Source organism: Bufo bufo, chromosome 4 (assembly GCF_905171765.1).
Source record: "Bufo bufo chromosome 4, aBufBuf1.1, whole genome shotgun sequence".
NCBI classification, from domain to species: domain Eukaryota; kingdom Metazoa; phylum Chordata; class Amphibia; order Anura; family Bufonidae; genus Bufo; species Bufo bufo.
Genome location: NC_053392.1, coordinates 508,814,126 through 508,830,486, shown reverse-complemented (window position 1 = coordinate 508,830,486; position 16,361 = coordinate 508,814,126).

Genomic DNA, 16,361 nt, shown 5'->3' with positions numbered 1-16,361 from the left:
ATCAGTGGATCCGTAAAAATCATGCGGACGTCTGAATGGAGCTTTACAGGGGGGTAATCAATGACAGGGGGGTGATCAGGGAGTCTATATGGGGTGATCACCACAGTCATTGATCACGCCCCTGTAAGGCTCCATTCAGACGTCCGTATGCGTTTTGCGGATCCGATCCATCTATCAGTGGATCCGTAAAAATCATGCGGACATCTGAATGGAGCTTTACAGGGGGGTAATCAATGACAGGGGGGTGATCAGGGAGTCTATATGGGGTGATCACCACAGTCATTGATCACGCCCCTGTAAGGCTCCATTCAGACGTCCGTATGCGTTTTGCGGATCCGATCCATCTATCAGTGGATCCGTAAAAATCATGCGGACGTCTGAATAGAGCTTTACAGGGGGGTAATCAATGACAGGGGGGTAATCAATGACAGGGGGGTGATCAGGGAGTCTATATGGGTTGATCAGGGGTGATCAAGGGTGAATAAGGGGTTAATAAGTGACAGGGGGGGGGGTGTAGTGTAGTGGTGCTTGGTGCAACATATTACTGAGCTACCTGTGTCCTCTGGTGGTCGATCCAAACAAAGGGGACCACCAGAGGACCAGGTAGCAGGTATATTAGACGCTGTTATCAAAACAGCGTCTGATATACCTTTCAGGGGTTAAAAAAATCACATCTCCAGCCTGCCAGCGAACGATCGCCGCTGGCAGGCTGGAGATCCACTCTCTTACCTTCCGTTCCTGTGAGCGCGCGCGCCTGTGTGAGCGCGTTCACAGGAAATCTCGGCTCACGCGAGATGACGCCAATCGGCGTTAGCGTAGCCTGGGGGAGCCGCCGCGATGACGCCTTTCGGCGTTACAGTTGCGGCAAGTGGTTAATGTCTGTAGGTGTCGCCCGACACCACATATATGATCAGTCACGCCGCACTTTGTTACTAATTGTTGTGTCTTAGGCTCTACCTTGATTGTGTGTCCTTCACTGACTATTTTCAGGTACTTATGCCGTTCATGTATTCCTACTCTGGCCCTCAGGGGGGTTCGGCGTCTGCAGATCGCCTTTCCCTAAGTCATTCTCAGCCCTACCATCGTTATTAAAATGTTAAAGACACAGCTCCCCCAACATGTTTCACCGCACCAGCGGCGTCTTCAGGGGAATGGAGCTACTATCTGGACCCATTCATTTCAATGGGTCTGTGTACATGAGCGTTGGTTTTCACGCATCACTTGTGCGTTGCGTGAAAATCGCAGCATGTTCTATATTCTGCGTGGGGCTGCGTGAATAACGCATCACAACCGCAAGCAAGTGTGGATGCGATGCATTTTTCACTGATGGTTGCTAAGAGATGTTGTTTGTAAACCTTCCGTTTTTTATCAAGTGCGTGAACTGAACGCAATCGCAGTCAAAACTGACTGAACGTGCTTGCGAAATGGTGTGAGTTTCCCTGAACGCATCCGGACCTAATCCGTATCGTTCGTGTGCAAGAGGCCTAAATGTGCATGAATACATTTACTAAATTGGACCTTACTAAAGAGTCTGTATGGTTTCTACCTGTATATTAGACCATAACTTCCTTATTTTGTTCAATTTCTACCTTACAATATCTATAATCTGATGATTTATGAGCTAATATTTAAATGGCTATTGAATCGCAAGTAAAAAAAATTGTCCTAGGGGCTCCACTTGCTGTAAAAAAAATAAAGGAACTTACACTCGCCTAACCGTTTCCCAGCTGCTGCAGTTGTGACAGGGGTTAGTAATTATGCTTTGGGAGGAGTTAGAGGCGTGGCCTAGTATGAAATAAATTGCAGTGATGCATGCCGGCATATATTGTCCCGCTTTGCGATTTTCTAAAGTTGGTAAAAGTAATGGCTGCAGATCCAGAAGTTCCACAAAGCTTCGCAGTCTCCAATGTGAGGGTCATAAGAGTACATGCACATGGCAGTAAAGTTTATGTGGATTTTTACTTTTATTTACATATATTAAAACATCATATTTCTCAGCAATGCGGGCACATCAAAGTGCAGACAGCGTGGGAGTTGCTAAAGGCTCATGAGCCCTGGTCTAAAGGTTCAGTTTGTGCTCTTCCCCCCCCCCCCCTTCCCTCAGTGTTCTGTGGCTAGGGAAGCACATAGCCTTCATGCTGCCTGCGGCAAAAATTTAAACATTAGACCACCCCCCCAACCCCACCCCCATGCCAAATTCTTGACCCAAGCCCTTCCCTAAAGCCAGAGCTATAACTTGACCAGCATGCACTTTTTATAATACTGGTGTCTTCTTATGGGGCGCAAGGGTCTTTGGGCCCCCTCAGGCTCCTGGGCCCCTCTGCACCCCCTATAGCTACGCCCCTGCATATGAACATGGAACCAACACAGATGCCTTCAGCTGCCAAGTGCACATGTAACAGGTCAGCCAGTTTCATGGGTACAAATCTGCTGCCCTTTTAATATAAGAAGTTATGACTCACAATGGTCCGATACTGATAACGAGTCAACACATAATTCTGCAAGTCAGTATCTAACACTGCATGGAAAGTGAATGTATCCCAATAAATGTTATAGCTATGACACGTGTTTGCCTCTATACTGATTTTATGTTTGGTGTACTTTGACTTTGTTTAGCTAATGTTGGAACTTACACTTTGCTGAGAAAGAAAACCAAACACTATAAATGAGAGCAAACAGTTCAAGAGCCGTTACAATCTAACTTTCCAAGCTTACGGTCCTTTTACACAGATGTCTCAGGTAATTATCAGGAATATGACCAAGATGCTCCCGATAATTGCTTGCTTGTCAGTGTAGATGACGTTGCATTTACATGCAACAATCACCTCCACTGTATGAGGACAAGCGATCGAGACATCAGTCACTTTTCCCCATAGAAAATCATTGTTCCTGGGCAACAGATTCCCATTTACAGGGCACGATCTGCTGCACAGAAACCATGATTTTGGTGCCAGCTTAAAGACCTGATCATCCTGAATCACGATCAGTCAGAATGATTCCGCCGAGTCACTAAGCCGTGGCACAGGAGCGAGAATACAGGGGTAGATAAAATATTTATCTTTGTCAATCAAAGGGGAGGGGGAAGTGCCTAAAGAAGATGGCTTTTATAATAGCAGTGCACAGAGGATGCTCCAAGCATTATGGACAGCCTCTTGGTGCTCTAAAGAGCATTTGCATAATAAAAATGCTGATATCTTGGAAAAGCTGCTACTTAGACACATAACTAAGGTATTGTTTTAATCAGCATGACCAACTCTACCAGGCAACATAGCTGGTTTAATAGGACAGATGCTCTTTAATGTCCATTGATTTGCCACCAGATATTTATGAACATCACCCTCTGGTCACAAATTGAATGTGATGAAAGAATAGGTCATCCTAACAGAGACTTCTAGTAGACTTGTACAGATGTGTTCAAAATAATAGCAGTGTGTTTAAAAAAAAGTGAATAAAGCTCAAAATCTTTCTAATAGCTTTTATTTCCATACAAATGCATTGGGAACACTACACATTCTATTCCAAATCAAAACATGAAGAGAAATATATCAAATTTGTGTTGTTCCTTTAAAAAAAATTGAAGAAAAGTGAATATTAAACTGTTCAAAAAATTGCAGTGTTTGTATTCTTCTTTACAAACTCAAACATTCAATATATAAACTGAAAAATGTTTGAAGATTTTGCTTTCCTTTGAATCACTTAACTAATATTTAGTTGTATAACCAGTGTTTCTGAGAACTGCTGTACATCTGTGTTGCATGGAGTCAACCAACTTCTGGCCCCTGTGAACAGGTATTCCAGCCTAGGATGATTGGACTACATTCCACAGCTCTTCTCTATTTCTTGGTTTTGCCTCAGAAACTGCATTTTTAATGTCACCCCACAAGTTTTCTATTGGATTAAGATCCGGGGATTGGGCTGACCACTCCATAACGTCAATCTTGTTGGTCTGGAACCAAGATGTTGCACGATTACTGGTGTGTTTGGGGTCGTTGTCTTGTTGGAACACCCATTTCAAGGGCATTTCCTCTTCAGCAATAAGGCAGCATGACCTCTTCAAGTATTCTGATGTATTCAAACTGATCCATGATCCCTGGTATGCGATAAATAGGCCCAACACCTTAGTATGAGAAAAATTCTCATATCATGATGCTTGCTCCACCATGCTTCACTGTCTTCACAGTGTACTGTGGCTTGAATTCAGTGTTTGGGGGTCATCTGACAAACTGTCTCCGGCCACTAGACCCAACAAGAACAATCTTACTTTCATCAGTCCACAAAATGTCTCTTTAGGCCAGTCTATGTGCTTTTTGGCAAATTGTAACCTCTTCAGCACATGTATTTTTTTTCAACAGTGGGACTTTGCGGGGGTTTCTTGCAGATATCTTGGCTTCACATAGGCGTCTTCTAATTGTAACAGTACTCACAGGTAACTTTAGACCTTCTTTGATCTTCCCGGAGCTGATTGTTCGCTGAGTCCTTGCCATTTTGGCTATTCTTCTATCCATTCGAATGGTAGTTTTTCGCTTTCTTCCACGTCCTTCAGGTTTTGGTTGCCATTTTAAAGCATTTGCGATCATTTTATCTGTGCAGCCTATCATTTTCTACACTTCATTAGATCTTTTCCCCTCTCCAATCAACTTTTTAATCAAGGTACGCTGTTTGTCACGACCATGGTATTGGCCGTGACTCCTGAACCGCATGCAGTTGCCTGTGGTCTGGGGTTGTTGTCAATCACAGGTGAGGGCTGAAGTATGTTGCCTCACCTGTGGTTGCCGCTAGCAACATTAGTTATGTGGCAGTCGAGCAGCTGGAGCTGTTTGCTAGGCTGCTCGCTGTCATTGCATGCGGTTGCACCTGGCAACCTGTCTATTAGGTGTGCCTTGTGTTTGTTTGTTGTGCACAAGGTTTTTTTATGTGTGCACGTCCCCTTTAAGTGTCCGTCTTCCCTTGCCTTGTGTGGGAAGGGTTAATTCCCTTCCTAGTGTGTGTGCACTGGGTGTGTCTGTGTGGGTGTAGCTACATGGGCTATTTAGCCTCAGTTGAGAGCAGAAGTCTGAGGGGTACTTCAGCCATGGTTAGCTGGAGTCTTCCTCCTGGTTTATATTCCATCTGCCAGTGAGGGCCACCCTTGTGGTCATAGCTTATGTTTCATGGTGTTATGAAGGTGTGTGTTTGGTCTCTTTATTTATTGCAGCTTATGGTTTCCTGGGTTCCCCTGTGATGTGTGGTGTGTGCTGTGTTCCTTGTGTTGTTGTGGACAGCAGCACTTACACATAGGTTCCAGGCTGTGTGTCTGTGGCAGGTAGGTGTGGTTCTTGTTTCACTTACCTGCCATTGCCATATGTCTGTTCATGTTTCCCCTTTCTTTATAGTTTAGCCAGTGAGACTCCTGTTCGTCCATATCCTGGAGGAACAGGTAGTCTTACCCTTCTCCTAGTCCAGGGCCACCCTGAGGGCGAGTAGGAATATTAGGTTCCGGAGTATGAGCCCTCCCACAATCAGGGTCGGCTCATACGGCTAGGAGACAGGGTCAGAATTAGGGATTGATAGGAGGTGACCTGCTCCCTGATTCCTGTCCTGGCCTTGCATCGACCAACCATCTTCTGGCATCGCACGGCTGAGGGTTTTCCACATCCTCAGCCGTGACACTGTTCTTCTGAACAATGTCTGGAACGACCCATTGTCCTCAGGATTTAAGAGAGAAATGCACTGTAACCAGCATGTACAACATTTGCTGCCTTCCTTCCTTAAATAAGGGCAATAATTGCCACCTGTTTTTCAAAGAATGAATGACCTCACTCATTAAACTCCGCACTGCTATTCTTTTGAACATGCCCCTTTCAATTAGTGATTCAATTACACAGAATCAGCAGCATGCATGTCATGACTGTTGGGTCTGTTGGATTTTTATTACTCTACTACACCTGATAGTAAATTATTTCCCATGTAGAAATATCATTTCTACCAAAAACAGTGATTGATCAGGTTAGTGATGTCTGACTGCTATTATTTTGAACACAACTGTATGTCATGAACGTGAAAGCAGACTATACGTAGTCCAATAAAATAATCAAACACACTACGCTGCATCACTTGCTCTCTGCCACTTGCCTAACAAAACCTAGTTCATGGAAGTCAGATGTTCCCTGGACTAGGGCTCAATCACTTCATGAGAATGGAGGATGTGATAACTGCTGAGACAACCTCATTCTACACAAGTGGTTCCTCTAGTCCTGCTTTATGAGTCCCATTCACTCCAAAGTTGGTTGGTCTCGGAAAGTTCTTCATGATATTTTCCCATATATCTTGAATCTATCAGTTCTTCCATGGGAATTATACTATCCCATCGTGGAGCGAACTTTGTGCCTTTCCTTAAATCCTTGTGTTTTCTTGTTTATTGCCTTGTGACGTCTGGTCAGGGTCTGATAGTCATCACTGATATGCTTCTAATCCTGGCTGCACTTTTTGGAACAATTTTATGCTACAGTTCTTCAATATGATATCATTTCCTCAATGTATCTGTTCTGTTACTTTCAACAGAGTTCAGGTTTCAGCATAAGGTTAATTCCACACTAGTGTATTAGTGTGTGTGTGATGGCCGCATTTCCTGGGCCGAACACTGTTCCTCTGACCCAAACTCACAGAATCATGATTGATGATGCTGTGAGCTCCTGCCTGACTGCTACTGTACTGTACTGATTGCATTACGTGAGTACAGAGCAGTAGACCTGCATCCGGGTGGGAACTCACAGCAACATAAGTCAATATGATGCTGTGAGTTTGAGTCAGAGGAGCAGTGTTTGGTCCTGGAATGCGGTCATCACACGGCGCTTATTAGATTTCCTAGAATGAACACGCTTGTGCTCATTCAAGACAAAAACAGAGGGGGTCATTTATCAAACTGGTTCTAAAAAAGAATTGGCTTAGTTGTCCATAGCAACCAATCAGATTCCACCTTTTATTTTTGACAGCTCCTTTGGAAAATGAAAGGTGGAATCTGATTGGTTGCCAGTTCTACTTTTACACCAGTTTGATAAATCTCCTCCAGTGATTTTCTCCCCAATTATTTCTACGAGGAGATATGATCGCTGTAATTACAGGGCTCGAGGCTATACATTTTTAGAGTATCCAAATCACTATCTTCATCAATATCTGCATTTTACCTAACTTAAATAGTGGCAAATATGTGTTTAAATATGTGTTTAACCCAGTGCTTTAAGTGGGCCAAAAGAGGTGCCGGTACTCTATTAGGCGCCGGTGCTCCCCCCCCCCTGCACATCAGACCCCCCCATCACACACATATATATTAGTTCCTCTATGTACCAGTACAGTACCCCCCCCACCACCGCACATTCGTTCCTCTCTGTACCAGTACCCCCCTGCACATCAGACCCCCCCCCCCCCCCCCCACTCATCACACACACACACATTAATTCCTCTCTGTACCAGTACCCCCCTGCCAGGGGGGTACTGGTACAGAGAGGAATTAATGTGTGTGTGTGTGATGAGGGGGGGGTCTGATGTGCAGGGGGGTACTGGTTCAGAGAGGAACGAATGTGCGGTGGTGGGGGGGGGGGGGTACTGGTACATAGAGGAACTAATATATATGTGTGTGATGGGGGGTCTGATGTGCAGAGGGGTACTGGTACAGAGAGGCACTAATGTGTGGTGGTGGTGGGGGGGGGGGTACTGGTAAAGAGAGGAACTAATGTGTGTGATGAGGGGGGGGGGGGGGGGGCTGTTGTGCAGGGGGGTACTGGTACAGAGAGGAACGAATGTGCGGTGGTGGGGGGGGGGGTCCTGGTACATAGAGGAACTAATATATATGTGTGTGATGGGGGGGTCTGATGTGCAGGGGCCCCCTACACATCAGACCCACCCATCAGACACATATATATTAGTTCCTCTATGTACCAGTACCCCCCCCCCCACCACCGCACATTCGTTCCTCTCTGTACCAGTACCCCCCTGCACATCAGACCCCCCCCCCCCCCCCCTCCTCACACACATTAATTCCTCTCTGTACCAGTACCCCCCTGCCAGGGGGGGGGGGGGGACTGGTACAGAGAGGAACTAATGTGTGTGGGGGGAGGGGGGGTGCCTGTCACTCACCAGTACTCTTCAGAAGTTGGATTCCAAAGCAAAGTCGATGTTCTTTGCTGCACCGTCCGACTCCTGACTCCAAGGAGGACCAGTCACTGGTCGCCGCACTGATCGCTCCTCAGTCACAGGCGCGCGGGAAGGAGTTGACGTCACCTAACGTGAGGTCAACTCCCTGCCTGCGCCAGCCTGAGCCGTACTCTGCAACGACCCGCCCCCCTCCACTAGCTGCCCAGCCAACGACATTAGGGAGGAGATACTGCCAGCTCTCCGCTGCGCTCCGGCAGGGCCGGCCTTAGGTGTCCAGGCGCCCTGTGCGAGCTAACCTTGTGGCGCCCCCCCCCCCCCCCCAAAAAAAAACAAAAAAACAAAAAAACACTGCTTGTTGCTGGCATCATGGCATAGGCTGGCTGACTATCCAACCAAGTAGTTACCAGCCCGCACACCCCAAAGGCCGGTGTAATGTTATACTTCCCTACTTCGTGAGATTTCCCTACCTTCGTCACTTCCGGTCGCACCGGACATGACGTGAGGAGGTGTGCAGCGCCGCGCAGGCGCACAATGACAGGTTAGGGAAGTTTCACAGCAGAGTGCGCATGCGCCAGGAGTCTCGCCGGCGGTTAGGGTAGGGAAAAACTATGGGCCAGTGCGCAGGCGCAGTGATCGGATGGATGTTCTCAGCTGGACACCGGCCGACACTGCGCATGCACCGGGAGCCTCACCAGCGGTTAGGGAAGGGAAAAATTATGTACGGGTCAGTGCTTTTTCCCTACCCTAACCGCTGGTGAGGCTCCCAGCGCATGCGCAGTGTCGGCCGGTGTCCTGCTGAGAACATCCATCCGATCACCGCACCTGTGCACTGGCCCATAATTTTTCCCTACCCTAACCGCCGGCGAGGCTCCCAGCGCATGCGCACTCTGCTGTGAAATTTCCCTAACCCGTCATTGTGCGCAGTGCGCCCCCCCAATATAATAAACATTGGTGGCGCAGTGCGCCCCTCCCAACACTCCAGTATAATAAACATTGGTGGCGCAGTGCGCCCCCCCAACACCCCAGTATAATAAACATTGGTGGCGCAGTGCGCCCCCCCAACACCCCAGTATAATAAACATTGGTGGCGCAGTGCGCCCCCCCCAACACTCCAGTATAATAAACATTGGTGGCGCAGTGCGCCCCTCCCAACACTCCAGTATAATAAACATTGGTGGCGCAGTGCGCCCCCCCAACACCCCAGTATAATAAACATTGGTGGCGCAGTGCGCCCCCCCCAATATAATAAACATTGGCGCAGTGCGCCCCCCCAATATAATAAACATTGGTGGCGCAGTGCGCCCCCCGAACACCCCAGTATAATAAACATTGGTGGCGCAGTGCGCCCCCCCAACACCCCAGTATAATAAACATTGGTGGCGCAGTGCGCCCCCCCATCACCCCAGTATAATAAACATTGGTGGCGCAGTGCGCCCCCCCCCAATATAATAAACATTGGCGCAGTGCGCCCCCCCCAATATAATAAACATTGGTGGCGCAGTGCGCCCCCCGAACACCCCAGTATAATAAACATTGGTGGCGCAGTGCGCCCCCCCATCACCCCAGTATAATAAACATTGGTGGCGCAGTGCGCCCCCCCCCAATATAATAAACATTGGCGCAGTGCGCCCCCCCCAATATAATAAACATTGGTGGCGCAGTGCGCCCCCCGAACACCCCAGTATAATAAACATTGGTGGCGCAGTGCGCCCCCCCATCACCCCAGTATAACATTGGTGGCGCAGTGCGCCCCCCCAACACCCCAGTATAATAAACATTGGTGGCGCAGTGCGCCCCCCCATCACCCCAGTATAATAAACATTGGTGGCGCAGTGCGCCCCCCCTCAATATAATAAACATTGGTGGCGCAGTGGGCCCCCCCTCAATATAATAAACATTGGTGGCGCAGTGCGCCCCCCCTCAATATAATAATCATTGGTGGCGCAGTGGGCCCCCCCTCAATATAATAATCATTGGTGGCGCAGTGGGCAGTGCCAATGAGGGTTAAAAAATAAAAATAATAATTAACTCACCTCCTCCAATTGATCGTCTTCTGTTCTTTCTTCATGACCTGTCAAAGGACCTGTGGTGACATCACTGTTAGCATCACATGATCCATCACCATGGTAATGGGTCATGTGATGAGCTCAGTGACGTCACCACAGGTCTTGAAGAAAACAGGAGAACGGCAGCTACGCGATCATCTGGAGGAGGTGAGTTAAAAAATTTTATTATTTTTTAACCCTCACTGGCACTTCCCACTGAGCCACCAATGTTTCTTATACTGGGGTGTTTGGGGGGGAAAGCGCACTGCCTACCAACGTTTCTTATACTGGGGTGTTGGGGGGGGGGGCGCACTGTGCCACAAACGTTTCTTATACTGAGGGGGGGGTGGGGGCGCACTGCCTACCAACGTTTCTTATACTGGGGTGTTGGGGGGGGGGGGGGGGGGCGCACTGTGCCACAAACGTTTCTTATACAAAAACAGGAGGCGGGTGCTGGAATCAAATAGCCGGCACCCGACCTCTGTGACAGGGAGCTGCGATCAGCTACAATTAACCCCTCCAGTACCGCACCTGAAGGTTTTTTTTTGATTGAAACGTCTTTATTACGATCAGTCATCATACTTACATACATTAGTACTGTGACGCAGCACAGGCCATGAAACAGTACATAATAAATTACTTACAGTCGTCTTTGCGAGCATGGCATTGTTATGTAAAGCACGGGCTAACCCACACTATACATCGCAATGAATGCTACACTAGCATACCTATTCAATCACAAAACCTTCCAACAAAGCATTTAGACAGTGATGAGGGGAAGGGGAGGTGGGAAGGAGGGGATAGGGAGGGGGAATCACATGTCCTTATCTTTATTGAGAAGACAAATACAAACGGGGGGAGAAGGGGAAGGAGAGGGGTTTAGTCCTCTTCTTCTTCGTCGACGTCCGAGATGTTGTAGTCCTGCAGCATACTATGGATAAGTCTGCGGCAGTCCTGGACGGACTTGTTCTCCCTCCTGAGAATGAGCCGGTTCCTAGCAAACCAAATAGCGTCCTTAAAACAGTTCATAAGGCGCCAGGCCTCCTGGATGGCTCTGACAGTATGGATTCCAGGAAATAGTCCGTACAGCACCGAAGTGTGTTGCAGGCTGTTCCTGGGCACTGAGTCTTTGAGTTCATGTTCCAGGGCATCCAACAGGCGCTGTGCAAAGCGGCACCCCCAAAACAGGTGGTAAGGTGTTTCCTCCACGAAAGGGCACCTGGGGCAGTACCGGGTTTTGCTCAGATTACGGGCATGCATGAATGACCGGATTGGCAGTCCGCCCTGAATGGCCATCCATGACAAGTCCTTATGCCCGTTAGTCAACCTGTTTGACGACACATTAGTCCAAGCTGTCTCTAGTGTGTCGTCCTGGATCCCTGGAATTGACTCAAGCACGTCCTTTGCTCTGATGAGTTTGTGGATAGTTTTTGGCTTCCACAAGTCGGGTTTGAGGCCCTCCAGCTGGTGTTCCCTCACAAACCTGACGACGTCCCCGTAGAACCAGGGAGCGTGCCAGTTGTAAGGGATGGAGCTGTCCCACTTGTCCCAGCCCAGACCCCTCCAGAGGGGCAGGAGGAAGAAGCGAGACATAGCCTTGCCCGCAGAGCCGTTAGCAGTTCTCAGAGTCCGACGAACGCTGTCACAAACAAAGGCGATCCGCAGTAAAGTGGGCAGGTCCGGTATGCCCTTTCCGCCCTTGCGGGGCTCTTTGTACATGATGGCTCGTTTCACTCTGTCCATCTTAGATCCCCAGATGAAGCGAAACACTGTCCTGGTGATGGCCCTGGAAACGGTGGCAAGAGGGGGCCATGCCTGTGCGGTGTATTGGAGCACAGGCAAAACTTCATTTCGCAGGACGAGTGCTTTCCCTTCAATCGTGAGGTGTCTAATGCTCCACAGTCCAATTCTTTGGTTTACTTTGGCCAAGCGTTCTTCCCAAGACTTGAGGGCTGCGCCTTCCTTCCCGAACCAGACTCCCAGAATTTTGATGAAGCCCGATTTGATGGTAAATGGGAAGGGGGCAGAAGAAGCCAGTTGCCAGTCTCCGAAGAGCATGGCTTCTGACTTGCCGCAGTTGACTTTGGCCCCTGAAGCTTGTCCGAACTCCTCGCAGGTCTGGACGAGTGCAGTCACCGAACGCCGGTCAGCGCAGAAGACAGTCACATCATCCATGTACAGCGAGCACTTGACCTCGTGGTGTCCAGGTCCTGGTGCGGTGATCCCTCTGATCTCTCCATTCTGCCGGACAGACTCCGCGAAGGATTCTATAACACAAACAAAAAGGAGAGGTGAAAGAGGGCAGCCTTGTCTGACCCCTGAGCGAACCGAAAAGGGGTCAGTCTTCCAGCCGTTCACCAACACCGTACTGCAAATGTCAAGATACATCAGGTCAACAAACGAACAGAACCTCCTGCCCAGGCCCAGCCTGCGCAAAGCCCTGCCCATGAACGCATGGGACACACGGTCAAAGGCCTTCTCCTGGTCCAGGCTGACCAGGGCCGCATGTACGCGGCGGTCTTTGACGTAGTGTACCGTGTCTCTCACGAGAGCGAGGCTGTCTGCGATCCTGCGGCCGGGAATGCCACAGGTCTGGTCCGGGTGGATGATTCTGCCGATGACGACCTTCAGCCTGTTGGCTAGCACCTTGGCGAGGATCTTGTAGTCCACGTTCAGGAGAGAGATGGGACGCCAGTTTCTCAGGTCACATCTCTCCCCCTTCCGCTTATACAGGATCGTGATCATTCCTTCCCTCAAGGATGGGGGCATTGTACCCTCCACCACCATCTCCTCATAGAGTTCCAACAGGTCCGGACAGATCAGGTCCCCCAGCGCTACATAGAGCTCTGCTGGGAGGCCGTCACTGCCCGGGGTCCTGCCGGACTTAAAGGATCTAGCGGCAGAGAGCACCTCCCCCACCGTCAGAGGGTCATCCATGGCCTCCGTACCTGCAGGATCAAGGTGGTTAGTGATACCTGACAGGAATTTATCGGCGGCCTTCTGGTCGGTGTTCCTCAGGGAGTAGAGGTCGCTGTAGTAGTCTGTGACGACTCCCATTACTTCCTCCTTCCCCGAACGCATGTTGCCGTCTTTGTCTCGAAGTTCGTTCAGGGGCATGTGGCCGGCGTGGAGTTTCCTGAAAAAGAACGAGTTACACTTCTCATCCTTCTCCAGGTTTTCCACTTTGGAACGGAAGACGATCTGCTTGGATTCCTCCTCAAAGTGCCTTTTCAGGTTCTTTTTGGCCTCCTCCAGCTCCCGCCTAACGTTCCAGCCGCACCGGTGAAGGTCTTGCAGGGACCGCAGCTCTCGCTGCAGCGCTCTGAAGGCCCTCTTCTTCTCACATGCCTGATGTTGTTGTTTGGCCTGAAAGAAACAACGAAACTGGACTTTAACATACTCCCACCAGTCACTAGTCTGTTTGAACAAGCATTTGACATTCCGCCAGGCTGTGTAGACCTCCCTAAGTTCCGCAAGCACATCCTCGCGATTCAGCAGGGCGCAGTTCAGTTTCCAGGACCCTCGGCGGGGGGGAACCCGGTGCCTAGGGTGCACTGGACCCGAATGGCCCTGTGATCGGAGAAGAAGCAAGGGACCATAGAGTGTCCACACTGCCTGACTGCCCGAGAGGTAAACACAAAGTCGATCCGGGAGCGGAGTGAGCCATTGGGTCGGCTCCACGTATAATTAATGGAGCCGTTCCCCATGGAACCCACAACGTCCTGCAGACGCGCTTCGGTCACCATCTCAATGAGCAGTTTGGAAGTGACATCAAGCTTGCTTGACGTCCCGGAGCTGCGTCCGTCCCCCTCGATCGGGCAGTTGAAATCCCCGGCCATCACTACGGTCCTGGTGGTGGCGAGTTGCAGTCGGAGGGCCTGGAATAACTCCAGTCGCTCACCCTTGTCAGGGGAGGCGTACACGTTGATGAGCCTAACCGGCTCTCCCGCCCAGGAGCCGTCTACGACAAGTAGTCTGCCGCAGACGAGCTCCTGGACGGAGTCAAGTGTGAACGCGTTTCCCCTGAGGAGGATGGCAACCCCGGCCGACTTGCAGTCGCCACCCCCGGACCAGTATGAGGGGCCGTGGGACCATTCCCTGGCCAGATGGTTGTGTGACCTAGAGGGGGGCAAAGAGCACTCCTGTAACATAAACACGTCGGCAACCTGTGCAGTAAGAAAGGTTAGTACCGTCTGACGTCTGAACCTGTCCCTGATGCTCCTAACATTAATGGTAAAAAGGTTAAAATTTGCCATCATGTGAGAGAAAAAAAGAGGTTAGCGAAAAACGATACATCTTAGTTACCACTCCGGTCGTCCGGCGGCTTCTCCGTTTCTTGTCCGCTGTCCGGGGGTCGCCCCTGCAACAGCGCAAAGTTCGCTACGATCTCCTCTAGGGTTATCTGTAGCCGTATCGGGTCGGCGGTTGCTCCGTTGGCCACCATTTCCTCCACCTCGGTCTCGTCGAGGCTAACAGGGGGGTGGAGGGTTTGCTGTTGGGGGTCCTCGTTAGTGGCCTCCGGTTCTTCCGTCTGCTGTTCTGTTTCCTCTTTGTTGGGTGAGGCCCCTTCCTCTGCCACAACCATCTTCTTTTTGGATTGGTCCGCGATGGGGCTGTCTCTCCCCTTCCTCTTCCCTTTCCTGACCTCTGGGGAGGCAAGAGGGGGAAAGTCCTCCAAAGAGAGGGCTACAGCAGCTGGAGGGGGGATTAGTGCTGCTGCAGTGGTGACAATGGGGCGGGTTGGGCTTGGGACGGTGGAAGGTATCACTGAGGTAATGGGCAGTTGGATAAGGGAATCCTCAGTGGTGGTGACTACGGGGCGGGAGGGGGGGCGGGAGAGGGGGGGGACGGAAGCATGGCCTAGGGCAGGTGTCTGCTTACCCTCCTTCTTTTTGGACTCCTTCGCTTTGGGTTTTGTTGCTGCCGGAGGTGCGGTTGCGGTGGGGTTCCCGCTGGCCGGTGCTCTGGCTGCGACTGCTGCCCAGGTGCGTTCTCTTTGTGGGCAGTCCTTGTAGATGTGCGACGCCAGGCCGCACAGGTTGCAAGCCGTCTTCTTAGGGCAGTCCCGGGTTTCGTGCCCTGTCACTCGACAGATCCAGCAGGCCACTTCCTTGCAGTCGCTCAGCCTGTGCCCCTTCCTGCCACATTTCCTGCAGGTCTGCGGCATGTCGGGGTAGTAGACGAGCGCTTGGGAGTTGCCCAGCGAGAAGGTCGGGGGCAGGTGTTGCACGCCATCCGGGTCTGTGGAATCCCTGTTCAGGCGGACGATGACTGACCACTTGCCGGTCCAGAAGCCGTTTCCATCCAGGATGTGGGTGGGGTCCCTCATCACGGTACAGAAGCGCTTCAGGTAGGTGACGATATCCTTGCCTGGGATGTGTGGGTTCCGCATGGCGACGGTCACTCTCCTTTCTTCTCTCTGGACTGGGCAGCTGCCCACAAAGCGCCGAAAGGGGGAGTCCGGCTGTGCGGCCTTCACCATCTCCCAGTACCTCTTGCAGGTGGTCACGGAGGCAAAGGTTATCCAGAAGATCCCAGTGAAGAAGGCGTGGATGCTCGTCACCTCCGGCTTGGCAAATCCCTGCTCCAGGACCATCTTCTTGCCAAACACATCCTGGCTCAGGTCCGGTGTTCTCCCGTCCACTTCCTTCAGCTTCAGGACGACCGTCTGCCTCATCCAGGGCTCCAGGGGAGGAGAGCTGGGGCCGGGCTTCTGGCCGTCCTGTTGCTTCGGAGGGGCGGGTGCCACCGGGTCCGCAGCCGAGGAAGTGGAGGCTGAAGGGTCCTGGAGGGCCTCTGCCGTGGCCTTTCTTCCTTCTGCGGTCTTCTTCGTCTTCTTCTTAGGAGGCTTGGAGGTTGAGGTAGAGGCCATGGCTTCTTCCTTCTTCCTGCCTTCCTCTCCCAGGAACGTCTTCTTGCTGGGCGGAGCTTCTTCCGGGGAAGGGCGGAGCTTCTTCCGGGGTAGGGCTTCGCCGAGCCTCTTCTCCTCGTCGGGGTCCCCCGAGGCCGGAGTCTTCAGGCCGGAGTCTTCAGTCCTCGTCGTCGGGGTTCCTCGTCGAGTCTTCGCAAAGTCTTCTCCTGGATCGCAGTCGGAGAAGATCTTCCAGCTGTCGTGTTCGGGGCTGTCTAGATCCAAGTAAGCACTGTCTAACGTCGTACACCAAGACTATTAAGCCACAGGCCAAG